Source organism: Lolium perenne, chromosome 6, assembly GCF_019359855.2.
Source record: "Lolium perenne isolate Kyuss_39 chromosome 6, Kyuss_2.0, whole genome shotgun sequence".
Taxonomy (NCBI): Eukaryota; Viridiplantae; Streptophyta; class Magnoliopsida; order Poales; family Poaceae; genus Lolium; species Lolium perenne.
The window spans coordinates 93,543,226-93,569,284 of NC_067249.2; the positions used below are offsets into that span (position 1 = coordinate 93,543,226).

Sequence of the window (26,059 nt, forward strand, 5' to 3'; positions counted from 1 at the left end):
CTCTAATAAACTGTGGACCCCGGTTCTTTTCTTTACACTAATAAATTCAACCACTGCAATCCTCCTCTGTTACTCATTGTAAGCTCTGTACTCTTTAATTACTGCAAACATCTTCTTCCACTCGATACATTTAATCATTTATGTTCAGCGAAACCGGTAAGATTCACAATCTCAGATCTACATTTTTGTCATTTCTGTGTAGCTTAGAATATAAACTATTTGAAGTTGATATTTTACACGTTTGTGGGATACATCATTGAGTGTATACGCATTTTTTAAAGATTTTATTGAAACTCAAAATATATTTTTAATTAAAAACAAATTACTGATGCCTATGTACACCAAATCTGTCCGTGAATTTACCTTTTCTCTGTCTAGCTCCATCATTGTTTCCTGGGAGATTTGAAAAAATGAAACATAAAGCCCATGTTGCCAAATGGTGTACAGCCAGCCAAACAGTTTGCGCAAATATAAGAGCATCTCCAGCCGTCTTCCCGACGAGGCTCCCAAGACGCATTTTTTTCATCCGGATGGATGAAAACGGCCAGTCGCGTCCCCGGACCCTCGTTTTTGTCCGGATTAGGCCTTTCATCCATCCGGAGAGCCCAGGTCATCCCCGCCCCCCGGGGAGCGCTCGGGGACTCCGGACGAGAGAAAATCGCGGGAACCGTCTGGTGGCCCCGACCTGTCAGCGACAATGGCCTGGGTTTCTACGGCAATACCCTCGTCTTCCCATTCTACGATATTACCCTCGTTGAACGAAAGATTTGAACTCTCAAGTGGTGCAACATAGACAAACTATATATAATTTGAATAAACATAAAAATTACATATAAAAACTCTACAGCTGTACTCCTTCGGTTCCGGTCCAGGTGCGAGGAATGGGGGCGGGCAAGTCGCAGGGAGCGCGCCCAGCCGCGAAAAACAGCTGTGCGACGCGGTGCCGCACGCACACGTGCCCGCGACAACAATGAAGGTCCCATGCCACGCTCTGTACTGTTCCTCACGAATCCAAGTGACAACTATGTACACTCCTGACTCCTACTCGTAATATTATCCTGAAGACTCGTAACAACTGCAAGGACAAAAACACCTGTCCTGTGTGGTCCCTTCCCTCTTCAGTCTATGCCAAGTACTCAATCCGTTTCAATGATTATAAGCCACATATTTTTAAAGTCAAGTAAGTAAAATTATCATTTTTTAGAAGAAATATCAATAACCATAATACTATACAGATATCATCAAAAAGTTAGAGTTTATGATGCATCGGAGGATATCAACTTTGCATTTTATATGTTGACGATTAAAAAAAAGGTAAAAAATGCCTTATTTATTGAACAACGACAAACCCCAAAATGCATCGTTTTGAGCACTTGATTTGGTTGCAGGAATACATTTTTTTATCTCAAGTATTATTTTCGCTCTATTGGCCTAGTGGTTAGAGCCGCAACGGTGTACCTAGCGGATGGAGTTCAACTCCCGTTAGGAGAGAGTTTCTGGAATTTTCACTAAATAGTCTTCTTGTATAAAAATATGCCATCATAGGTTAGTCTTGGTTGGTCTCTTTTTCTTATTCTACCTAAGGTGAAGTAAGAACATGGGGTACCAAAGTTTCCTTTGATGACATTGATTATTCATTTGACTCACATGAATGAAGCATAGGAGAAATAGAAGATTTTTCTCTTTTGGTTAGGTTCCAAAGAAAAAACAAGGAATTTTTCAATCCACTCAAACCTTGTTTTTATATTCCTATGGGCAAAGAACGAGGTAGAGCCGTAAATGCCATAAGTGTGAACTTGGGCATAGCCCAGATGGCTAGGAGGTGCTATCTTTAGTTCAAGTGCCAATGCCCGCTCTCTCAATTGTACACACTCAAATTCTTCTATTAAACTGTTTTGAGACTGTCTAATCTTCAAGTCGTTATTTTTTGGTAAATGTCATAAGTCCTTGGTAATGATATAATCTTACTTTTGCATATGTGTTTAATCGCGATTTTTTTTGGGATCCATGTGTTTGTTCTATTCTTGCGAATCAAATACCAAATTTCACAAAATTACAACATGTTTATAATCCACATTTTTTCATATGTAATCCTATCATATTCATGTATTTGCCTATTCCTATGTTGTTGAAATTTTGTAAATCAAAGAGGCCCTAAAAGCGTGTATTTATATTATTTTGTTGTGATGGTACAGAGTACATAATCATGCTCATATACCTATGGTGAGCAGATGCTTTTATTGAACAAACACAAGATCCCATTTGTCCTTAGAATTGCCCTTTTTTTTTCCACTCAAACCTTACTTTTACATTCCTACGCGCAAAGAACGAGGTAGATGGCATGGCCCATAAGTGCATGTTAATGACATCAGTAGTGAGTCAAATAAATTCAACCATTACCTTTTTTAGGCTTTTAGATGCAAATTTTAATAAGCTTGACGTGCGGTGAAAATGCAAGGAAAAAGATAATTTTCTCTTCAACTAACAAAACAAATGTTCCGGGATACATGTCAAGAATAAAGCAGGTGACGACTAAAATAAAACAAGTAGAAACAAGAATTTTTAAGAGGGCAAGGAAGAGAGGAGGATTGGTCCCCGTCGGCCCGCCCGCGCCCGTCCTCCTCCCCTCGCTCCCTCCTCGACGGCTCCTCCTCACACCACACACAGCCACACATGGAGGGGCCACGGGGAAGGGGAGGGAAGGCGGCGGGAGCAGCAGCAGATGCCAGTGCCGGGCAGCCAGAACGGGCGGCCGAGGCCGGCCAAGCCCGAGACCATCCACGGCCTCGTGCGCGCCAGCGACCTCGCGGGCGTCCAGAGGAAGCTGCGGGAGAACCCCGCCCTCCTCAACGACAAGAACCCTGTGGTCCGTGCTTCTTGCGCTCCCCCCATCCTCTCGTCCCGCCTCTCTTTCTTTAGCTTCAGAATGCGCGCAGGATCTTTGCTCGTTCTTGGCACATGCAGTGTGGAGTGAGCGAACAGGATTCGTCAGAAAAAAAGTGGCCTCTTTCGGTGTTATTTTGATCTGATTGTGTGGCTGGGGCGTGTTCTATCGGTCTCGCTCTTGGATGTCGTCCTGCGTTAGCTGTTTGTAGCAATTCGAGTTTCTGCTAGTACTTTTTTTTTTTGGATTTTGGTACAGTTAACTTGCATCGCCACCTTGTTTGCTCCTCTTGGTGTAGTTCATGTGCTTCTTTGGTGTCCCTTTCTTGGGAGCGGTGTTTTGGAACATGGGTCCATATGCTCTCTATATTTTGAAATGCATCTTACGTACATTTTAAATTTTAGAAAAAATGAAACTAAAAGTTCGCACGTACATCTTCACGTGTTACATGCTCACAAAGTCGTTTCATAAAAAATCGACTTATCATGTGACGTGTGTAAAAAAGACAAAATTCAGTGCTAAAAATAATGCTTTTCACAAGTTAATCTTTCTCTTTTTTTATATAGACCACACAAAATATTGGTTTTTCGTGAAACTTGACGAACGCACGTATATTATGAAGATGTACATGTAGAATTTTTTGTCCAAATTTTTTGACGTTTTGAAATATATATTTTTAGTAGAGGGAGCATACGCACCCGGGAGCCGAATTGAATTTCCGCCCTTTCTTGCATTTTGGAGTATGATACAAGTTCCTTTCCGGAACCAAGAAAGCCAAATAATGATAGTTTCTGAATTTTGCTTCGATCCCTTTCTAAATGGATCGTGGCCATCTAAGACGGGTCGCTTTCCTATGTACATTGGTGGATAAAGTGCCACCAACATCTGTGATGGGTACTGGCGCACAAGCACAGTGTCGAGGTAGACACGGTGCGCGCCGAACTCGATGATGTGGCCGTTCTTGGGGAAGCCGCCGCCGTTGGCGAAGCAGCCAGCGTTGTCGCTGACGAAGTCCAGCGAGCCAAGACGCTGGACGAGGCCGGACACCACGCGCTCGCCGGCGACGAAGAGAAGACCCGCCCGGATATGAACCCCAGCAAGCGCAGCTGCTGGCCCCACTGTCGTTGCCTAATTGTCAACACCCGGATTTTTAAGTCCGAATGCCTATTATGTCATACATCGCAATCCCAGGAATATTGTTGTTGCGAGGCATAATAGTTAAGTATCACAGTCATCATTCATTACAAACCATAAGTCTTACAAATTGGAATCACATGATCCATATTACACGAATAGTTGATCTATTGATCAACGGACAACACAAGTTCATAGTTCAACATAGCGGAAGCGTAAGATACAAGGACTCTCTAGTCCACAGGCCAACGCTTGACGTCGGAAGGCGCTTAGTTGTCGTAGGCATCCTGCTGGTCATCTCCTTGTTCATCTTCATACTCTGGCCATTTGAATAGCCAGGGACAAAGCCGTGAGTACGTTGAGTACTCGCAAACTAATACTAATGTAAGTGCTAGACATTCTAGTAGGGTTTGCTAAGCTCTAGTTTATTTGCATAAAGCTAGTTTTAGTTCACAAAGCTTTGAGAAAAGCCTACTCAAGTGCTAACTAACCCAAGTGGGAACATTAGTGTCATTCCCACCATTCAAGTGGTGATTTCAATTCAATCCACCACAAGTCATTTCACCATCACCTTTCAACATCATTTTCAAAGATATGACATCGGAAACTGTATGGCCTTTCCAACCGTCCGTAACCGTGGACGCGGCTATTCGAATAGGTTTACACTCTGCAGAGGTTGCACACTTGTGCCACAACATTTGATTTCATCCGTCGGGATTTCCCCGAATAATCGTAACACAAGACGCGGATCATCAACCATAACCTTTCACTTACGAATCCTAGTATGAGCACCTCTCCCCATGAGCTTGGCCTCCCGGTGAAGACCAACTGTCAACCTGGGAATCGCACAGGCTTGGGCCGGACATTCACCTCATTTCGCATCATATCGTATCGTTTCTTTTGTGGTAGAGGCAGCTTTCGGCATAACCCCGATGACGCTTGTTTAGAGGGAACCCATACTAAGACGCGTAAACTTCCGGTTAAGCCCTACCCATAATCGTGTATTGTGGGGGTACTTGAGAATTGGAAAGGTATCGCATTCAAACCAACATCATGTTTTATCAAAAATCACCATCTTCTCTTGGTCATATTCACCTTCAACATTCATTCAATGGAAGGCATCTTCATTCCAAGGTTTTCAAAATCCTTTCAAATCACATTGTTCCCATCTAGAGTAGTTTAGTTCATTAGCACTAGCTCTAATTCATGAGGGGTGCTACCTTGCTTTGCTGGGAAGGGACTAACTCACTACTCTAGTATCCAACTTGTATTTTGACCAAAGTTAACTATAAAAGGAAAATCATTTGGAAAACAAGTAAAAACTTGGGATGGGTTCACATAAGAAAAGGTAAGACATGGTGCCTTGCCCCAAGGGGCTTTGCACTTGGCAAGAATAAAAGCTTGCATAGTAAATTAGCTTGCCTTGGTAGTTCTCAAACTGTTCCTCTTCCTCCTCCTGGTAGCAACCTTCTTCTTCGGCGTACTCTCCGGTGCTACCGTCTAAATTTGAATACGAGTATAATTACTCACTAATTCCAGGGCTATTCCACACATCACAAATAAACACACAAACTACTCTATGCACACACATAAATAAACTAGGGTGCATGGGTTGTGGGATTAAAATAGGATTTGTATTCTATGTAAATGATAGTTTCCATAGGGTTCTTGAGAAATAATTTCCTCTCATTGAAATCTTCTTAAGATTTAATTTCTCCAACAATCATGGATGAACTCATCTTGACCTAGATCAAATGTTCATCATCATCATCATTTGGTAGAATGATTTAAATGAGGTGGAACACCTCATGCCATTTATATAACACTAAATTTGATTAAAATCTCAAGAAATTCATATAAGAGAGTTTGGAACCAGGGGTCCAAACATCCCATGAATTCATGTGAGACAAGTTTAAATGAAGTGTAAGACTTCACACAATTTAACTTTAATAGTTTTGGATAATATCAACTAGTTAAACTAGTCAAAATATCCATTCATTAAACCATGGCATGATCATGCAAAGTGACCACACCATTTTATTGCATAAACAATTAGTGTAAGTCAAAAGTGAGCTATTAGAGTTGGAATTAACTTAATATCTATTTTGGTTGATTTTTAAGAATTATTTGAATAGGGAAAAGTCCCTGGCTTGTTATTTTTGTCACATTAATTCTACAAAGAATTTGACCAAGAGGCCAGTGGCATTGGATAGAGAATTTCAGTGGCTTTCCAACAATGTCAAATTCACTAAATTTGGTTTAGCCAATTGGAAACTATTTAATTTCAAAGTTTGGGCAGTATTGAAAATGTTTGGAAAAATGTTTAAAACGAAATTGAATTAAACAGGCGGCGGGAAAAGCTAACGGGCTGAAATAGTTTAAACAGGCCCAAGGCCAGCCCACCACGCGTCTGTGCCCGCGTGGGCTGCCTGACAGGGGGTCCCGCATGTCAGCGGCGTTTAAACGCCGAAGCGGTACGGGGCGACGTGGAGCGTAGGATTAGAGAGGGATCTAACGGCTGAGGTGCATCGTCTCGCCGGCGAGAGAGAGGTTCGCCGGCGGCTCGGGTAGGGGGTGGGAGAGCTAACCAGGGCTCCCGCGGTGGCTGGCAGTGTGCGTGATGTCGATGTGGACGACGGCGAAGCTCCTGGCACCGGCGGCGTCTCCTGGATCGGCTCCAATCGACGGCGGCGAGGTGCGGTACTGGCGGGCTCCGGGCTTCAAATTGGAGCAACTCCGGCAAGAATCGAGCGAGTGGTTGGGTGGAGGAGAAGCAGTGGAGGGTGGTGAACGTGGTGGTGTGCTCAGCTTCGTCCAGGGAACGCGGTATTTATAGATGGCCAAGGGTGCGGCTTGGCCGTGAAGAAGTCGACCAGGGCACGGCGTCTACGGCGAGCGGTCGAGCTAGGCGAGGTGGTGGCAGTGTTCTACGGCTCCTGGCGATGCTATTGGCGGCGACAGCGGGTCGGGCGGTGGCTAGGTTGGTCGCGTTGCTTCCGCGACGGCGCGTCTGCGGCGGATCGGGGTTCTCTTCTCCGGCGACGGCGGGCACGGGTCGTGGTCGAGAGCATGTCCGGTGGTTGCGTGGCGACGCGGCGATGCTCAACGGCTGGTCGAGCGAGTCCAGGGCGTGCTTGTGGTGACGGCGCGGCGCGTGGCCAGTGTGTGCCCGCGGCGTGCACACGCGCGACGTGCGCGGCGTCCAGGGCGCCATGGACGCGAGCTGGTCTCGGCGTTGTCGAGCTCCTCCTCGACCAGGGCTGTGCTAGGCGAGGCTAGGCAGTGTGGTGGCGTGCTGTGGCGAGGGGGCCAAGGTTGGCAAGCAAGGAAGAGAGGGGGAGGCTCGGCATGGTGATGCCATGGCCGGCATGGCCATGCCATGCAATCTAGCTCCTCCTCCTTAGCTCCACTATGCTTCCCTTAGGGTTAGAGGGGGCAGGGGAACCATGTAGTGTAGCTTTGGTTTGAAAAATGTGAGGTAGATCACTATTTGCAATAGTGTGTGAATAGGGTTCAAAATTGGAAAATTCAAAAATATCAAAAATGGAAATAATTCAAAAGGTGAATGTTTGTGAAATGTGAGTGTTGAGATAAGTTGTATTTGACCAGAGATGAGTTGAGGTGGTGGTGGAAAAATTGGATTTCAAAAATGGCCCAAAATGGCTAAGTGAAGATTGTTGAACTTATTATAAAGTTGCAACTTTGGATGAGCATAGCTAGTGATCAAAAATGAATTTGGCAGGGTGGTCTTCATCAAAGTTGTTCACCTTGATGTTGACTTTGAAATGGTGCAAGGAGTTAGCAAAGAATGGTTTGGGAAAATTGAATTGCAGGGGCTCAAAGTGGTGACCAGACTATAATTGGCAGATTTGGTCATCATCACATGTGAGTGGGAAAAGTGTTGGAAAATCAATTGAATTGTGAACCCTTGCTTCCAAAAGTTGGGATAAGTGTTTAGTAACATTATTCCACTAATGGTGAAGACAAAATAGGTCTAGGGTCAAAATTTATAAAAATGCCATAGGGCATATGTGAGGGTTTTTAGGGTTTTTCAATTATGGGAATTTCTTCCACTTTGATTTATTTGGTTGGTGATCTTCACATGATCACTCTAGGGTTTTAGAGCATAACAAATACAAGTAATAACAATCATCATGGCATATCACTCAAATGCACAAGTCCTATGCATGGTACTATATGCAAAAGAAAAGTTTTTGTTGGTTTGAAATTTTGTATTTCTGGAATTCTCTAACTTTCTTTTTCATTGAAATTTGGGGTGTTACAAACCCTTCCCCCTTACAAAAGATCTCGTCCCGAGATCAAAAAGAAAGTTAGGTACTAAAGAGATCTGGGTACTCCTTCTTCATGAAGTCTTCGCGTTCCCAGGTGGCTTCATCCTCGGTATGATTGCTCCATTGGATCTTTAGAAACTTGATGCTTCGGGTGCGGGTGGTTCTGTAAGCTTCTTCTAGGATGCGAATCGGCACTTCGCGGTAAGTCAGATCCTTGTTGATATCCACCGATCGGTGATCGATGTTCTTGAACACTTCGGTCTTCTCAGGGACTTCAAGACATTTCCGGGAGAGTGAGATGTGGAAAAACGTCGTGCACAGCGACATTTCTTCAGGCAACTCCAGTTGATAAGATACTTCACCTCGGCGGCTGAGGACTTGGAAAGGTCCCACGTAGCGAGGTGCAAGCTTTCCTTTCAGCTGAAACCTTTGCATCCCTTTCAAGGGGGATACTTTGAGATAGACAAAATCTCCGATCTCAAAGGTCATCTCCCGACGTCTCTTGTCGGCGTAGCTCTTCGTCTGGATTGCGCAGTCTTGAGGTACTCACGGATCTTGTGAACCTTCTCTTCGGCTTCACGAAGAACGTCCGGGCCGAAAACTTGACTCTCTCCGACTTCGACCAGTTCAGGGGGTACGGCACTTCCTTCCGTACAAGGCTTCAAAGGGGGCCATCTCGTAGGCCGGCTTGATAACTATTGTTGTATGAGAATTCTGCGTAAGGTAGGCGCCTCTTCCCACTTGGATCCGTATTCCAAGACGCATGCTCTAAGCATGTCTTCCAAGATTCGGTTTACTCTCTCGATCTGTCCGTCGGCTCGAGGGTGATAGGCGGTGCTGAAATTTAGGCGAGTGCCTAGTCCTTCATGCACCTTCTGCCAGAACCTTGAGGTGAACTGTGATCCTCTATCTGACACTATCGATTTGGGGGTTCCATGCAAAGCGACTATTCTGGAGATGTAGAGTTCAGCTAACTTGGGGCCTTGATAGGTGGTTTTGACGGCGATGAAATGGGCGACTTTGGTCAATCTATCGACCACTACCCATATGGAATCATTGCCTTTGCTGGATTTGGGCAGTCCGGTGATAAAGTCCATTCCTACGGAGTCCCATTTCCATTCTGGAATCTGAAGGGGTTGCAACAGTCCGGCGGGTCTCTGGTGTTCTGCCTTAACTCGCTGGCAGATGTCACACTTAGCGATATAGCTACCGATCTCTCTTCATTCCGTGCCACCAAAATTGTTCTTTCAGGTCCCGGTACATCTTGGTACCTCCGGGTGGATTGAGTAAAGGGTGTCATGGGCTTCTTGCAGGATGACTTGTTTCAGTCGTAGTCCGATGGTACGCAGAGGCGTTCTTTGTACCAAAGCACTCCGGCTTCGTCAATGGTGAATCCGGGGCTTTTCCTGCGGCTATCTGTTTCTTGATTCCATCAATGCTAGCGTTGTCCTTCGGGCTTCCTTGATCTGACCAATCAAGGTGGGTTGCAGCTCGATGCTGGCTAGGAATCCTTCACTTACAAGTTCAAGTCTGAACTGTTCAAACTCTTGGTGCAAACTAGGCTGTTCGGTTGCGAGCATGGAGTTCAACTGGCACGGCAGTCGACTCAAAGCATCCGCTACCACATTGGCCTTGCCGGGGTGGTAGTGAATCTCCATGTCGTAATCCTTGATCAATTCGATCCATCGGCGTTGTCTCATGTTTAACTCCTTCGGGTGAAAATGTATTTGAGGCTTTTGTGGTCGGAGTAAATCTCGCATCGATTACCCATGAGGTAATGACGCCAAACTTTCAAGGCTAAGACCACGGCCGCAAGCTCGAGGTCGTGGGTTGGGTAGTTCTGCTCATGTTGCTTGAGTTGTCTAGAAAGGTAGGATACAACCTTTCCTTCTTGCATAAGCACGCATCCAAGTCCAGTCTTGGAGGCGTCGCAATATACGTCAAAGGGCTTTGCGATATCCGGCATGATCAGGGATTGGGGCTGTTGTCAGTCTACTCTTGAGCTGTTGAAAGCTCTCTTCACACTTGTCGGTCCACTCAAACTTTCTGTCCTTTTTCAGCAGTTGGGTCATTGGTCGAGCGATGCTCGAAAAACCTTCTACAAATCTGCGGTAATATCCGGCTAATCCAAGAAAAGCACGGACCTCGGTTTGTGTGGTCGGAGCTTTCCATTCCATAACAGCTTTTGATCTTGGCGGGATCTACGGCAATTCCTCCCGCAGACAAGATGTGTCCGAGGAATCCAACTTCTTCCAGCCCAAAACTCACACTTGCTAAACTTGGCGTACATAACCGGTGCTGTCTCGTGGTTTCTAGAACAATCTCCGATGATCTTGTTCATGTTCTTCTTCGGACTTGGAGTAGACCAAAATGTCGTCGATGAAAACAACGACAAATTTGTCCAAGAAGTTCATGAAGATCTTATTCATGAGATTCATGAAATAAGCGGGAGCATTGGTCAGTCCAAATGACATGACGTTGTACTCATACACCCCATATCCGGTGGTAAAGGCAGTTTTTGGAATATCGGTGGCTCGGATTTTCAGTTGGTGGTATCCAGTTCTAAGATCAATTTTCGAGAAAACTCGGGATCCGGTGAGTTGGTCGAACAAGTCTTCGATCTTGGGTAAGGGGTATTTGTTTTTGATGGTGACATCGTTAAGCTTACGATAGTCGGTGCATAAACGATTTGCACCATCCTTCTTGTCGACAAACAAGACGGGGATCTCCAGGGGATGCACTTGGTCTGATCAAACCTTTGGCTAACATGTCATCTATTTGCTTCTTCAGCTCCACAAGCTCGGCTGCGTTCATGCTGTAGGCTCTCTGGGCGATGGGTCCAGTTCCGGGGATTAACTCGATGATAAACTCGATATCCCGGTCCGGGGGCATACCGGGTAGATCATCCGGAAACACATCAGGGTAGCGACAAACGACCCCGATTTGATCCAGTAGGCTTGGATACACTTTGGTTGCGGGTAAATTTTACGGGTAGTTTTTCGTAGACGTGCTCAACTACGATTCCGGTGCTGCTAGTCATGGTTATGGCTTTCTTGGCGCAGTCTATCAAACCATTGTGTTTGGACATCCAGTCCATTCCTAGGACAACTTCCAAACCTTTGGTTCCAAGTATGATGAGATTTGCAAAGAAATCAACATCATGGATTTTGATTGGCACATTTTTACAAAATTTTCTGGCTTTGGTGGTTGATCCGGGGATTTGAACTATCATAACATGCTTCAAACTGAGGGGTTGAATTTTACTTGTTGATGCAAAATCTTCGGTGACAAAGGAATGCGATGCTCCGGAATCAAACAACACTCTAGCAGGGGTGTGGTTGATGAAAACATACCCGCACCACATCCGGGGCTTCCCGGGCTTCTTCGGCGTTCATGTGGTAGAGGCGGCCGTTGCGGTTGTTGGGGTTGTTGGGGCGAACTTCTTGCCGGTGGAGACACGGCGTTGCTGCTGAGCAGAGCAGCGGTGTTGCCGGCGAGCTTGGCAAGACGCTTGGGACACTCGTTGGAGTAGTGCCCCACTACACCACACTCATAACAAGTGATAGTGCTCTTGTCCTGCTTGTTCGCAACGGGAATGGCATTGCTCCCGGTTCTGGGGTTGGTGTTGGTGTTGTTGGTGTTCGGGGCTCGAGGTGGAGCGCGGTTGTAGTTGTTGTAGTTGGGGTTGTAGCCTCCTGGCTTGGAGTTTCCTCCACTTCGGTTCTGATAACCGGGGCGAGAGTTCTGTATCGGGGGTTTGTTATGTCTCGGATTGAAACCTCCGCTTGAGCTAGGGCGAAACTTTTGGGGGTGGCTTGATCCACTCTGATTTGCCATGCGGCGCTTGCGGTTCTCATTGGCTTGGTTCAACTTGCCCTCCATCTGGATGGCGGAGTCAACAAGGGCTTCGAGGTCGGCGAAGGGGATGTTGACGAGGACAGTCTGCATCTCATCATGCAGCCCGTTCAGGAATCTCTCCTTCCTCTTTTCAACGGTGTCCGTCTCATCAGGGGCATACCTTGACAAGGTGAGAAACTTGTCGCGGTACTCAACCACCGTCATGCGACCTTGTTTCAGTTCACGGAACTCATCCCTCATCTTCTTGATAAGACCCGGGGGTACATGGTACTTGCTGAACTTGAGTTTGAAATCCTCCCAAGTCATGAATTGACCTCCGTTCATGGCACGGGTACTTGTCCACCAAGCGCGAGCTGGTCCAGCGAGGTAGTGAGTGGCGAACAACACCTTCTCGTTGGCTTCCACTCCAGCTACTTCCAGATTGTTCTCCATAGTCTGGAGCCAATCGTCGGCGTCGAGGGGCTCCTCGGTCTTGCTAAACACCGGAGGGTTGGTGTTCTGGAAGTTCTTGAGCTTGGATCCGGGGTGGTCATGATTTCCATGGCCTTGGGCGATGTTCTCGCAAGGCGATGATGTTGGCTTGGCGCTCGGCTCTCTCGGTTTCCCCGCTGCAAGGTGGTTTGCAGAAGCTGCATCATCGCGTCGTTGGTGCGATTCGGAGGGGCCATCTGAAGGTATAGAAGATCATGAGATAAGAGGGAACATTCTATGGTTCATTTAAGTTTGAAAAACATTTGAAAACTTGTAATCTTTTCATGACAAACATAACATTCATTCATTCATGCAACACATAGTACAAACTACACACATACTCCAATGGTTTTAAGAACCATTCTCATGCTACGATACAAAGGACGGGATACAACTCACACCTACTATAAGTGAAACTAGTGCAACTACTCCTCATCGTTGATATCAATCGGGACGTAGTCATCCTGTCCGGCCTCCAGGAACTCGTAGTCCTCCTCCTCGGTGTTCTCGTCCTCCTCAAAGTCATCGTCATCGCTCAGAAAGGCGTCTCCTCCCTGAATATCGATGCCTTCATCGTCCTCCTCCATGTGACGAATCTGATCCTCCGGGCCGTGACGGTGGCCTCAAGTGACGCGATCCGGTCGCGAAGGCGGCGAATCGTAGCGTCCTTCTTGGCACGCCGGCGGCGAAGGTTCCTGCGGTCGTTGTTGAGTAGCTTGATCGCCTCACCCTGCTCGATGATGTGAGCATGGGTCTGGTTCGCGTAAGCGCGAGAGGCGTCGAGGTCCCTCACGAGTCCGGTAGAGCATGAAGTCCAAGTGATCCACATGGTGCCTCAACCGGGGGTGGAGTGGCACATCCATGGGTCTTCCGTCGAGTTACGCCGTGCGAGATGCGCAAAGCGTTCCTCACGAAGGGCTTCGGTATTCTGTCCGCACGTACGAGCAAGTGCTTCTGAAGAGCACGTGCAAGCCCGTCGAGCCGCTTGCTTTCCCTGAAAGAGAAAAGGATCCTCTCCGAGGTGGGAGGCTCCAGCCTTGCCCCTCAAGTCGGCAGTGATAATCCACTGCAGTTCCTCTCCCGGCTGGTCGTCCACCTGAATCCCGTGAAACTCGGGGTGTGGGCGGCCAAGGTGATCCGACAGTGGAGTCGAGGTCATGCTCGAAGATCAAGCTTCCTCCGTTTCCAAGCTGATAAAACTTGGTGTTGAGGGGTTCATTCGGCTCCATCTGAAAGAGAATTGGATGAGTAAGTTAGAGAGTGCAAAGTGTGGCAAGGTTTTAAGTTGATTTAAAAAAGATAGAACATGATCAAATTTTGGCAAAGTCTCAAAGACAAGAGTGTAGTAAATTTTCACAAATAAGTCCTTTCATTTGATTTCAAAGTTAAATTTTTCAGAACGCCCATTCTAACTAAGGTCTTCTAAGGTCAAACAATGGCTCTGATACCAACTTGTCAACACCCGGATTTTTAAGTCCGAATGCCTATTATGTCATACATCGCAATCCTGTGAATATTGTTGTTGCGAGGCATAATAGTTAAGTATCACAGTCATCATTCATTACAAACCATAAGTCTTACAAATTGGAATCACATGATCCATATTACACGAATAGTTGATCTATTGATCAACGGACAACACAAGTTCATAGTTCAACATAGCGGAAGCGTAAGATACAAGGACTCTCTAGTCCACAGGCCAACGCTTGACGTCGGAAGGCGCTTAGTTGTCGTAGGCATCCTGCTGGTCATCTCCTTGTTCATCTTCATACTCTGGCCATTTGAATAGCCAGGGACAAAGCCGTGAGTACGTTGAGTACTCGCAAACTAATACTAATGTAAGTGCTAGACATTCTAGTAGGGTTTGCTAAGCTCTAGTTTATTTGCATAAAGCTAGTTTTAGTTCACAAAGCTTTGAGAAAAGCCTACTCAAGTGCTAACTAACCCAAGTGGGAACATTAGTGTCATTCCCACCATTCAAGTGGTGATTTCAATTCAATCCACCACAAGTCATTTCACCATCACCTTTCAACATCATTTTCAAAGATATGACATCGGAAAGCGTATGGCCTTTCCAACCGTCCGTAACCGTGGACGCGGCTATTCGAATAGGTTTACACTCTGCAGAGGTTGCACACTTGTGCCACAACATTTGATTTCATCCGTCGGGATTTCCCGAATAATCGTAACACAGACGCGGATCATCAACCATAACCTTTCACTTACGAATCCTAGTATGAGCACCTCTCCCCATGAGCTTGGCCTCCCAGTGAAGACCAACTGTCAACCTGGGAACTGCACAGGGCTTGGGCCGGACATTCACCTCATTTCGCATCATATCGTATCGTTTCTTTTGTGGTAGAGGCAGCTTTCGGCATAACCCCGATGACGCTTGTTTAGAGGGAACCCATACTAAGACGCGTAAACTTCCAGTTAAGCCCTACCCATAATCAGGTATTGTGGGGGTACTTGAGAATTGGAAAGGTATCGCATTCAAACCAACATCATGTTTTATCAAAAATCACCATCTTCTCTTGGTCATATTCACCTTCAACATTCATTCAATGGAAGGCATCTTCATTCCAAGGTTTTCAAAATCCTTTCAAATCACATTGTTCCCATCTAGAGTAGTTTAGTTCATTAGCACTAGCTCTAATTCATGAGGGGTGCTACCTTGCTTTGCTGGGAAGGGACTAACTCACTACTCTAGTATCCAACTTGTATTTTGACCAAAGTTAACTATAAAAGGAAAATCATTTGGAAAACAAGTAAAAACTTGGGATGGGTTCACATAAGAAAAGGTAAGACATGGTGCCTTGCCCCAAGGGGCTTTGCACTTGGCAAGAATAAAAGCTTGCATAGTAAATTAGCTTGCCTTGGTAGTTCTCAAACTGTTCCTCTTCCTCCTCCTGGTAGCAACCTTCTTCTTCGGCGTACTCTCCGGTGCTACCGTCTAAATTTGAATACGAGTATAATTACTCACTAATTCCAGGGCTATTCCACACATCACAAATAAACACACAAACTACTCTATGCACACACATAAATAAACTAGGGTGCATGGGTTGTGGGATTAAAATAGGATTTGTATTCTATGTAAATGATAGTTTCCATAGGGTTCTTGAGAAATAATTTCCTCTCATTGAAATCTTCTTAAGATTTAATTTCTCCAACAATCATGGATGAACTCATCTTGACCTAGATCAAATGTTCATCATCATCATCATTTGGTAGAATGATTTAAATGAGGTGGAACACCTCATGCCATTTATATAACACTAAATTTGATTAAAATCTCAAGAAATTCATATAAGAGAGTTTGGAACCAGGGGTCCAAACATCCCATGAATTCATGTGAGACAAGTTTAAATGAAGTGTAAGACTTCACACAATTTAACTTTAATAGTTTTGGATAATATCAACTAGTTAAACTAGTCAAAATATCCATTCATTAAACCATGGCATGATCATGCAAAGTGACCACACCATTTTATTGCATAAACAATTAGTGTAAGTCAAAAGTGAGCTATTAGAGTTGGAATTAACTTAATATCTATTTTGGTTGATTTTTAAGAATTATTTGAATAGGGAAAAGTCCCTGGCTTGTTATTTTTGTCACATTAATTCTACAAAGAATTTGACCAAGAGGCCAGTGGCATTGGATAGAGAATTTCAGTGGCTTTCCAACAATGTCAAATTCACTAAATTTGGTTTAGCCAATTGGAAACTATTTAATTTCAAAGTTTGGGCAGTATTGAAAATGTTTGGAAAAATGTTTAAAACGAAATTGAATTAAACAGGCCGGCGGGAAAAGCTAACGGGCTGAAATAGTTTAAACAGGCCCAAGGCCAGCCCACCACGCGTCTGTGCCCGCGTGGGCTGCCTGACAGGGGGTCCCGCATGTCAGCGGCGTTTAAACGCCGAAGCGGTACGGGGCGACGTGGAGCGTAGGATTAGAGAGGGATCTAACGGCTGAGGTGCATCGTCTCGCCGGCGAGAGAGAGGTTCGCCGGCGGCTCGGGTAGGGGGTGGGAGAGCTAACCAGGGCTCCCGCGGTGGCTGGCAGTGTGCGTGATGTCGATGTGGACGACGGCGAAGCTCCTGGCACCGGCGGCGTCTCCTGGATCGGCTCCAATCGACGGCGGCGAGGTGCGGTACTGGCGGGCTCCGGGCTTCAAATTGGAGCAACTCCGGCAAGAATCGAGCGAGTGGTTGGGTGGAGGAGAAGCAGTGGAGGGTGGTGAACGTGGTGGTGTGCTCAGCTTCGTCCAGGGAACGCGGTATTTATAGATGGCCAAGGGTGCGGCTTGGCCGTGAAGAAGTCGACCAGGGCACGGCGTCTACGGCGAGCGGTCGAGCTAGGCGAGGTGGTGGCAGTGTTCTACGGCTCCTGGCGATGCTATTGGCGGCGACAACGGGGTCGGGCGGTGGCTAGGTTGGTCGCGTTGCTTCCGCGACGGGCGCGTCTGCGGCGGATCGGGGTTCTCTTCTCCGGCGACGGCGGGCACGGGTCGTGGTCGAGAGCATGTCTGGTGGTTGCGTGGCGACGCGGCGATGCTCAACGGCTGGTCAGCGAGTCCAGGGCGTGCTTGTGGTGACGGCGCGGCGCGTGGCCAGTGTGTGCCCGCGGCGTGCACACGCGCGACGTGCGCGGCGTCCAGGGCGCCATGGACGCGAGCTGGTCTCGGCGTTGTCGAGCTCCTCCTCGACCAGGGCTGTGCTAGGCGAGGCTAGGCAGTGTGGTGGCGTGCTGTGGCGAGGGGGCCAAGGTTGGCAAGCAAGGAAGAGAGGGGGAGGCTCGGCATGGTGATGCCATGGCCGGCATGGCCATGCCATGCAATCTAGCTCCTCCTCCTTAGCTCCACTATGCTTCCCTTAGGGTTAGAGGGGGCAGGGGAACCATGTAGTGTAGCTTTGGTTTGAAAAATGTGAGGTAGATCACTATTTGCAATAGTGTGTGAATAGGGTTCAAAATTGGAAAATTCAAAAATATCAAAAATGGAAATAATTCAAAAGGTGAATGTTTGTGAAATGTGAGTGTTGAGATAAGTTGTATTTGACCAGAGATGAGTTGAGGTGGTGGTGGAAAAATTGGATTTCAAAAATGGCCCAAAATGGCTAAGTGAAGATTGTTGAACTTATTATAAAGTTGCAACTTTGGATGAGCATAGCTAGTGATCAAAAATGAATTTGGCAGGGTGGTCTTCATCAAAGTTGTTCACCTTGATGTTGACTTTGAAATGGTGCAAGGAGTTAGCAAAGAATGGTTTGGGAAAATTGAATTGCAGGGGCTCAAAGTGGTGACCAGACTATAATTGGCAGATTTGGTCATCATCACATGTGAGTGGGAAAAGTGTTGGAAAATCAATTGAATTGTGAACCCTTGCTTCCAAAAGTTGGGATAAGTGTTTAGTAACATTATTCCACTAATGGTGAAGACAAAATAGGTCTAGGGTCAAAATTTATAAAAATGCCATAGGGCATATGTGAGGGTTTTTAGGGTTTTTCAATTATGGGAATTTCTTCCACTTTGATTTATTTGGTTGGTGATCTTCACATGATCACTCTAGGGTTTTAGAGCATAACAAATACAAGTAATAACAATCATCATGGCATATCACTCAAATGCACAAGTCCTATGCATGGTACTATATGCAAAAGAAAAGTTTTTGTTGGTTTGAAATTTTGTATTTCTGGAATTCTCTAACTTTCTTTTTCATTGAAATTTGGGGTGTTACACTAATCGACGGTACCCCGGAGGAGGGATCCTCACGAGGGGGAGAAGAAGTAGGGGCCATAGGGCGGAGTGCTCTCGGGACGGTGGTACGCGAGTTACCCAGCTTCGGAACACCTGCACGATGACAGGGCCTACTGCTGCTTGTCTGGAATTATCTGGGCGCTTTCGCGTTGTTACAATGAGTTGTGGTTGTGCCTCTAGGGCTCCCGGGATCCGGCTTATATAGACGCTCGGATCTAGGGTTTACACGGAGAGTCCTAGCCGGAATACAAGTTGCCTAACTACGGTACAAAGCATTGCCGTGTACGTCAAGGATCCGCCTTCCTTCTAGGTCACGCTGGATCCGGATACTTCATGGGCCTTCACGGATCCGGCCTCCTTCGTAGGTCGGTTAGGATCCGGCTCCTCGTTCCTGGGCTGGACTTCATCCTTCACGATCTACAAAGAATCGGGCCGCCCGATGGGCCACATGCCTCACCACCAACTATGGGCCACCCGGGCTTGCCGGATCTAGGCCACGCCGTTGATATACCCATAAAGTATACCCACAACAGTAGCCCCCGAAGTTCTCCGAGATTCATCATTCCTCCGACTTCATTCAGCTCGGAAACGAAGAGAATCTTGAAGAACTTCAAAACTTCTTACTTGATTCCGGGTTCACTTCGCCGGAAATTCTCCATCTTCAGATCATGCCAACAACGGAAAGTCCACTCTTCCCGCGCACAGCTTCCTCATCTCCCGCGCTAAATTTTCGCAGATGCAAATCTTTAGCCGGAATTTCCGGGAGTGCGTGGTTAAGTTACCTTTACGTCATTTTACCGTGCTTGACCTAAAACACGTGTCATCCATCCAACGGTGCGACCGTTCCGTTTCCACCATCGGATCTGGATCCCGAATCTCCGCGTGAGGTCTATAAATACCCCGCGGTTCGGTAAAATCTCATTCTTTCACCCCTTTTCACCACCTCGTCTTCCTCCTCGCGACGCGCCGCCCGCCAGATCTCGACTCCGGCGAGCTTTTGCCACGGTGAACTCCGCGCGCCGCCAAACCAAGGCTCCGCTCGCGCCAAGATTCCCGCGGTTGAACGAGAATTTCGCTCCGCCGCCGATTCGTGGTCACGCAGGACGATTTCCTTCAAGTTCGGCGACCTCATCATCGCCGGAGCTCCGTCGAGCCACCGCGCCATTAGCGGTAAGTGCGCCGGTCTTGTAGAAGATAACCTAGTGTAGAAGATAGACTTAGTGATCCGGGTACTCAAATACTTTGTATGGGCGCAGCCGGAAGCATGCCACTCGAAACGTCGCATTGTACTGGTAGCTCTCCGAGTAGCCCTGATCCCAATCAAATGGAACCCATATGCCCGGATCCCATATCATTCCTGCCACCATATGTTTCCGACATTAGACTAGCTCAACCTTTTTCCGCATCTTCCAGCACCGCTCCAGGCCGGATCCCTTCCCTTCAAGAGCTCCAAGAAGAACTCGAGGGACAAGCTCGGATGGCAGCAAAAGTGCAGGAGGCGGAAAACAAGAGGGCGTCCAAAGCCCGGATCCGCGAAGGAGAACGGGGCCAGTGGTGGCCTTGCGCAACTACCGATGTGGAGCTTAGAGAGCTCCAGAACGAGGGCATGATCTCCACACATTGGAGTTTCACGCGCGACTCCGACGTCCCCAAGCCTGAAGCCGGAGAAATTGTCATGACCAAAGCTTGGGTGGAACGCGGACTTTCACTTCCCTGTTCGGAATTCTTCCTCTCCGTCCTCAACACATATGGGCTCCAGCCCCACAACATCTGCCCAAACTCTTACCTTCTCCTGTCCAACTTCGTGACTCTCTGCGAAGGACACCTTGGGATCCGGCCAGACGTCAAGTTATGGCAGTTCTTTTTCCGGGTGAAGAAAGAAACCAAGGACAAAGCAATGGTGAACTGCGGAAGCATGACATTTATGCTCCGCCCTAGTCGCATGTATCCTCCCCATGACTCGCACGAATCCGTCCGCATCGGAACGCCGGATGGTTCTATGAGAAAAACGCCTCAGTTCCGGATGTTCACAAAGGCCTGCCCCAGTTTATCAACGAACCTCCGGAAGAGCTTGCAAGCTGGAGCTTCGTCCCTTCGCTCGCCCAGACCCCGATCTTGGAAAAGGCTGCGCGGAGAATCTCCTGGTTAGTCCACGACGGGCTGACCGGAGCCCAGCTCACACTTAGCTGGTTCTCCCGGAGAATCCAGCCTCTACGCTACAACGCGCGCTTGATGTGCGCTTATACCGGGGCGGATGATCTTCTCCGAGTTACCCGCCACGATCTTCCGGCCGACTCTCTGAAGAGGAGGTTCAAGACGCTGGTGAAGATTCCGAGGGGCCAACAGGTCCCGGAACTGATCAAGGATATATACACGAACGACCAATGTCCTCCGGTAAGCTTTGTTCTTTTCGTTGATTCAAACTTCGCAAGTTTTTTGATGTTATCTTTAATTCTTGTTTATTTCTTCCAGCTCAACACTTTGGCGGAGGAAAGCTTTCGCACCATTCTTCGTGTTCCCGTTAGCGGCGACGCGGCGGAGGAGGCTCCGGACGACGACGAGGAGGAAGAGGAGCAAGCACCCCACAAGGCGGCCCCTCGACCTACAAAGCGTCCCCGCGCCAAGGCTTCCGGCACTGAAGCCGGAACTAGCGGCGAGGCCTCCGCCAAGAAGCCCAAGACGTCAAAACCACCTCCGCTGGACTCAAGGAAAGCGGAGCGTGCGCGCCTAAGGATGCTCTCAACAGCTGGCCAGCGCACGCGGCCCATCATCCCCGGCGCCCCGTAAGTTTCCGAACATGATGCAACTTTAACTTGGCGAAATTATCTCTTGTCTGAACCCTTTCACTTGTTTGCAGGAATCCGAATGTCACTGCCACGCGGACCACCAGCCAGGAGCCCATCACGAAATATATGAAGAAATCTCCGGCTGTTGGTCCCTCTACCCCAGTTCCACCAAGTGCCTCCCACCCAACTCCTCAACCGTCGCCCCCTCAGGCTGATCCATCTCCCCCTCCTGCCGCAAACACTCCACCGGAAATAATTCCGGTTAGCAGCGAGAAGGTGGGCGGAGACGATCCTAAGGCCAAAGGCCCTGCCCAAGAAGACACGGAAGTACAAGGCCAAGGAGAAGTTGAAGTCACTTCTTCCGAGAAGGCTGGAGACGGCGCTGGCGACATCGTCGTTTTTCCGAAGAACTTTGGAGATCCGGCTGACACCACTTCCACCCCCAAGGCATATGCTACCAAGTTTTTCAACAAGTTAACTGAGGCGGAGAAGTGGGAGCTTGAACAAGACCTGCTCAACGCCATGCTGAACAATGCCTGGGGGAAACCTGATGCTGCGACATCGGAGATCCAGGATTTTAAGAAGGATGTCGGCCAGTTCTTCGACAAGCTCATCTGCAAGCAAAAGGTACTCCCCAGTAGCCCCCAAGCATGTAGGCGGAAACTCAAATAATAGTTAGCGCTTAGATGCTTAGAGAAAGATTACTTCCAGGAAAGTTTTTTTTTTTAAAATTGGACCAGTAGCCCCCAAGCATTATGGCGGAAAGGTTCCGGCAATGATACTTTGAAAGAAACCACTGTTACAGGCGGAATTTTTACTCCTGCCCTGTTTAAATTTTACAGGAACAGCAGGCACTGCACTACGAGCTGCACAAGAACATTGCCCTGCAGCGCCGCGTTACTCTGAGCCAGGCGGAAAATATCCGGACTCTGAAGGATGAGAATGCGGAGCTGACCAAACAGCTGGCGGACGCCCAAGGTTGGTTTCCGCCTTCTTTGTCATTAGCCATATGCCGACTTAGAACGTTGTTGCTAACTTATGTTATTTATAGGCGCATCCTCTTCCCTTGCTACAGCCTCATCTGAACTTGAGAACCTGCGCTCCTCGTACCAAGATTTGGAAACGAAACTAAAGGAGGCGGAACTAAAGAGGGAGCAGGCCGAGAAGCAGCTGGCGGAGAAAAACTCCGAACACATCAGGGAAAAGGACGAGATGTTGCTGAAGAAAAATGCTGACAGCGAGACCATCAAGAGGCAGCAAAAAGAGCTCAATGGACTCCGGAAATATATGGAGACCGCGGAGCATCACTGGGACTTGCTGAACGAGAACATTTTGGGTAGGGTACTGAAACCTTGCCCAGATGTTTGCTCCGACTTTTTACTTTGTGCTCAAATTGCATGCTTATATCCTGATTATCTTTATACAGAGCCACTTGGTTATCCGGAGCAGCGCCGGAATTTGTTCCCCCGGGATGACCTTCTTCAACTCGCAGGCGATGATTGCAAAGATCTCATCTTCGCCTCCCGCAAGATATGCTATAACTTATCCATCAAGAGGAGTCGCACATGCAACGTTCGCAAGCTTGTTGGGAAAATGGATGTTCTGCCGGAGCTGGTGACGGATCTGCAAGCATCATCAGCCCGAGGCGCAGCTGCAATGGCCTTGACCATGTGCCTAGCACATAATCCGGGTCTTGATCTTGATCAAGTGACCACGGGCGTTCCTCCGGATGCGGATGTCAGCGCGCCTGGATGCGATGAGCGGCTACGACACCCGTATCGCGCGCAGGATCCGGCATGATGAATTCTACGACAAGGTCGTTCTTCCCGCCGACGAGCCCTTGGAAGAGGAACTTCAGAAAGAGCTCGCCGCGAAGGCGCGACCTGCGGAATCCGGAACCCAATACACCTGGACCAGCTCCAAGGACGCTCCCCAAGAGGAACCCAAGACCAGCGCTGCTGCTTCTGAAGAAGGAGAAAGTGATGAAGACGTGTCTTCTCCGGCCGAAGACCCCGAGAAGAAAGACTCAGAGGGCAAGACTTCTCCGGCCAAGGGGGAGTGAGAACTTTTATTCCTGCGGGAGAAACAATGCATCATTTTGGCCCCAGCGAGGGTTTGTAATATAACTTTAAATTCTTAAGTATCTAGGGACGAAACAATTATGCATGGGCGGAAAACTTATCCTGCTATCCTTTTGAATTATTTGCATGTTTCGTTTTATGTCGGAAAGCAAGTGCTGACTTCATTGTTTTCCGGCTTACTCGCTTGACCTTCCGCGAGCCGGAAAACCTTAGCCGGAAATGCTCGCCAGCAGCGACGAAGCCCAATGGCAGTCCGTCCATAACCGCGGAAACAAGCCCCCAGGCATAGGTGCCGGAAATCGCTACTAGGAATCCACGAGTTCGCAACAGATAACAACTTAATCAGAAAACTTAAGCTTACGTCTTAAAAGACGGTTTTGGAAATCACAACTTTCATACACGCCTAGGCGGAAATATCCAGCTCTGCGGTTTTAGTCGGAAAAAACATACACGATCTAAAATGAACAAGTAAAGGAGGTAAAAGACTCAAAGAGTGAACCATAAGCTTTATCGACGGTGGGCGCCAACTGTCGTGGTGGTGTCAAGACAGATGCCATGGGTAGGCTTAAGTTGGAGCCGGATGTACGCAAGGTGATCCGGGTGAGGGGAAGATTAAGGGAGAAAGAGCGATGAACTCAAGATCTGTATTGAAACTTAGCCAAAATGGCCAGAGGTAGAAGATGGTACGGACTACAAGGTGTGCCCCTCTATCCTATTGCTGTTCTAGTAAAACTCGATCCTCTCCGCGCAGGGGTCCCCCCTCTCCTTATATAGGGGAGAGGGTGGCTTACAAGAGAAGAAACCCTAATGGCATCTTTGATGAGCTAAGCTACTTTATAAAGCTACTTTGGCCTCAGATGACACCGGTATCTTCTTTAATCAGGAGCTGATGACCTCCTCCGGCTTCTTTTACGTCATCAACTTCTTTGGCGTCATAGCTTCGATTAAAGCTGAAGTGCTTCACTCATAAAGTACCTTTTGTCCTTATGGAATCTTTGACCGGACTGCCGACATGCTACAGTTGAAACCATGTCGGCTCCCCGGTATCTTTACCTTAGGGTTCCGACATCTTTGCCTAGCTCGTATGCTTTCCAAACTCAGGCATACCTCTCTCGGTATACCGGTTCGTAGTTACTCAACCTCAAGCATCCGGTTTAATTATTAATCCGGTAGATCCAAGCTCAAATATGGCTAACTTGCCATAGTCTTGGCCTACCGGGGGCCATCCCCCCGACAAGGTCTGTGTGCCCCGTAGTGGAGGCGGCGGTCTAGATCCGAGCCGTCAGATCTCGACCAGGCTAGGGCTCCTGCTAGCTCTCGCTCTACTCCGGTGGTCGGAGGGAGAGGTGGCAAGGAGCGGCGTCACCTTTTACAATAAATCTGCGGCGGCAGATTCTTCTCTTTACCTCGGCAGCGATGTTGAAGTTCCCCTGGCCGGTCGTGGAGGCGAGGTGGGGTATCTTCGCGGAGCTGCAAGGTGCGCCTCTGTTTCACTCCTGGCCGGCCTTGGTGGCGAGGAGGAGCTGAAGCATGGCGCACTGATGTTGGATCGAGGGAGAGGACCCTGTCATCTCTGTCGATGCGGCCGGTGGCTAGTGGTTGCTAGGCTGCAGCTTCTTCTTCCTTGCCATGGTGGCAAGAAGAAAGGCGGTGGCGAGGCTCTCCCTGGCCGTATTCATCGACATCTGCCTGAAGGGTGCTATGGAGACTCTGTGCAAGAGCTCCCTCGAGCGAATCACGTGGTGTCTTTCAGCGGCGCCGCGATCTTTGGCCGCACAAGCGGCCCAACTTCAACCTCCAAGACGGAGGCTTCTCAGTGCTCGGTTCGTCGGAGCTCGTCGTCTCTCCACCGCCAAGTGGTTCATCCTCGGAGGAGGAGAAGCGACCGGCGAATCAGCAGCATCGCCGGAAGCATGCTATCGAGCATCTTGGCATCGCATCTCGACGATAACGTCTTGAGGTCGCTGACGACTGGTGGTGGATGCACCCAGGACCTAATTGCTTTTATAGTTTTTGTCTCAGGATGTTTTATGCAAAGTTGGATGGCCTTTTCCTCAAATTCTGGTTTATCTATGTAAAAGATGCGAGAGGACCTCTTGTAAATCTGTACCCGACTACGAGCAAAAGCAAGGAGCGCCCACTCGGTGAGCTCACTGCCAGTGCGAGGAATGGGGGCGGGCAAGTTGCAGGGAGCGCGGCCAGCCGCGAAGAACAGCTGTGCGACGCGGTGCCGCACGCACGTGCCCGCCGACAACAATGAAGGCATTCCCATGCCACGCTCTGTACTGGTCCTCACGAATCCAAGTGACAACCATGTACACTCCTACTCGTAATACTATCCTGCACACTCGTACAACTGCAAGAACAAAAACACCTGTCCTGGAGAACCAACCTGAGATTGGGTGGTTAGGAGGGTGGTTTCACTCAGGAGTAGCTCAAATCCCGGATTTGACATCCATGTCTCATAAAGGCGGAATATTCATTCAGTGGGAGGCGACGTTCCCGTCGACAGCGAGGCGCCTGTGGTGACTTCGTCAATTTCAAGATCCAATCCGCCGGCTCAGTCTTCCGGAGATGCTCATAGGGGTAGGGTGTGCGTGTGTGCGTTCATAGGGGTGAGTGTATGCGCGTGTATGTGAGCGTCTGCGTTTGTACTGTGTTTCTCAAAAAAAAAAAAAAAAAAAAAAAAACACCTGTCCTGTGTGGTCCATTCTCCATTCTCTCTTCAATCTATGCCAAGTACTCCATCCATTTCAATAGATATAAGGCTTATATTTTTTAAGTCGAGTAAGCAA

The 26,059-nt window shown here is 48.1% G+C and overlaps 1 protein-coding gene across 1 annotated transcript in view; it reads left to right on the forward strand.

Annotated features, from left to right (window-relative positions):
* The first annotated feature begins 2,739 nt into the window (after nt 1-2,739).
* The window catches only part of LOC127344925 (uncharacterized), a 28,168-nt gene continuing 4,848 nt past the window's right edge, over nt 2,740-26,059 (forward strand). The window contains exon 1 of the mRNA XM_051371301.2: nt 2,740-2,866. The gene's annotated coding sequence lies outside the window, so the exon portion shown is untranslated. The remainder of the gene's footprint in view (nt 2,867-26,059) is intronic.